Genomic DNA, 2,114 nt, shown 5'->3' on the forward strand with positions numbered 1-2,114 from the left:
TATTTTTAGTAGAGACGGGGTTTCACCGTGTTAGCCAGGATGGTCTCGATCTCCTGACCTTGTGATCCACCCGCCTCGGCCTCCCAAAGTGCCGGGATTACAGGCGTGAGCCACCGCGCCCGGCCAGTACACAGTAAAATATTAACCATGGTCTTTCTCAGAGTTTTCTCCTTTATACTTTTTCTGTGTTTTCTACATGCACTACGTTCATAATCAGAGAAGATAAAGCTATTTTTAAAAAAGAGGTTGCAGTGAGCCAAGATTGCGCTACCACACTCCAGCCTGTGAGACAGAGTGAGACTCTGTCTCAAAAAATAAATAATTTAAAGAAATAAAATAAAAATAAAAAGAATATAGGTACTCACTTAGATCTGCTGGATTTGTCTATATACACACAAATACACACACCTGTATATATGTATACATATATTTTAAATTGTAAGATAACATGTACAATATGCAGCTGCTGAGGACATGTGTGGGTGGGGAAGGAGGGGCACATCTGGAAGAGGGGTGCATGTGCTGAAAGGTGATGTGTGGAGGCTGAAGCCCAGTGGGGTGCAGACGCTGCAGTGCGGTAGCCTGATGAAGTGGGCACTGTGAAGTGTGTCCGTGTACATATTTTAACATAACATAAAATGTACCATTTTAACCATTTTAAAGTGTACAGTTCCATGGCATTAAATACATTCACACTGTGGGTCATTATCCACAGAACTCTTTTCATCTTGCAAAACTGACTCACTGTACCCGTTAAACAGTAACTCCCCATTCCCCCTCCCCAGCTCCAGTAACCACCATTCTGCATCTGTCTCTATGAATCTGACTACTCTAAATACCACATGAGAATGGAATCTCTTACATATTTTTGAAATCTGGTTATCTTCAGATTGCATAGACTTTTCTCAGAGACAAAATTTGGAAGTGGACAAAACAGTATTTCCCATTTTGTCTTTCACATTGCTATTATCGTCTTTCTGTGTCACACGGCATCTGGAGCCAAGGTAGTGCTCACCTGTGTTGGTGTGATGTGGCTGATATCTTCAGATGCTAGCTGCTTCAGAAGAGTGGTCTTGCCAGCATTATCCAAGCCCAGGAGAAGTATTCTCACCTCCTGGTCTGGTGCACTTTTCAACTTGCGCAAAATTGAGAGCAAGCCCTTGAACAACCACAAAGGAGACAGATTACTCTGGAAGCACTGACTTTGATATTACTGGATATCAGAATAACTTCTCCTTGAAAAAAGTTCTTGGTTATAGAGAGCTTATGTTATTATTTTTCACTCTAATACCACTTATTCCATTTGCTTCCTCTTTCCAAGTTTCGGTAGAAGTGCTATAGTAAATTCAGCAACTTAATAAGTAGCATGGCTTATTTCTGCTCCTCCTATCAATCTAGCTTAGCAGTCACCCCAAATCTCCTTGGAGTGTGAACTCTACCCCATCTGTGTTCCCAAAGCCCTTTATATACACTTAGAACAGAACACACATCATATCAAACTAGGTAATTGATGTTTGTATTTTTCTCCTTTACTAAAGTTTCTTGTGGTAAGAGCTACACTTGTCCCACAATGGCTGGCATTTATTAAACAGACACTAGAACACTTATGGAATTAAATAGAATGACACACCCAAGTTAACACAAGATTTTAAGGTGTTATACAAAAATATATAAAAAGGCTATATAAAATTACAGTTGGGCTCTCTGTTAACGATTTTATCTATTTCATCATTTCGTATTGCATGCCTGTATCAAAACATCTCGTGCACCCTACAAATAGGTAACACCATGGACCCACAAAAATTAAATGGAAAAAATTTTTAAAAAAGATTTTATCGCCAGGCGCGGTGGCTAACGTCTGCAATCCCAGCACTTTGGGAGGCTGAGGTGGGCGGATCACAAGGTCAGGAGATCGAGACCATCTTGGCTAACATGGTGAAACCCCATCTCTACTAAAAATATAAAACATTAGTCAGGCGTGGTGGCAAGTGCCTTGTAGTCCCAGCTACTTGAAAGGCTGAGGCAGGAGAATCGCTTGAACCTGGGAGGCAGAGGTTGCAGTGAGTTGAGATAGCGCCACTGCACTCCAGCCTGAGCGACAGAGCAAGACTCCC

The 2,114-nt window shown here is 41.5% G+C and overlaps 1 long non-coding RNA gene across 1 annotated transcript in view; it reads right to left on the reverse strand.

The window, feature by feature from the left end:
- LOC105537795 overlaps positions 1-2,114 on the reverse strand; it is a 16,583-nt gene that overhangs the window by 5,598 nt on the left and 8,871 nt on the right. The window contains exon 2 of the long non-coding RNA XR_001005777.1: positions 1,016-1,159. This is a non-coding gene — a long non-coding RNA (uncharacterized LOC105537795). The remainder of the gene's footprint in view (positions 1-1,015; positions 1,160-2,114) is intronic.

This window comes from Mandrillus leucophaeus, unplaced genomic scaffold (genome assembly GCF_000951045.1).
Source record: "Mandrillus leucophaeus isolate KB7577 unplaced genomic scaffold, Mleu.le_1.0 Scaffold18, whole genome shotgun sequence".
NCBI lineage: Eukaryota > Metazoa > Chordata > Mammalia > Primates > Cercopithecidae > Mandrillus > Mandrillus leucophaeus.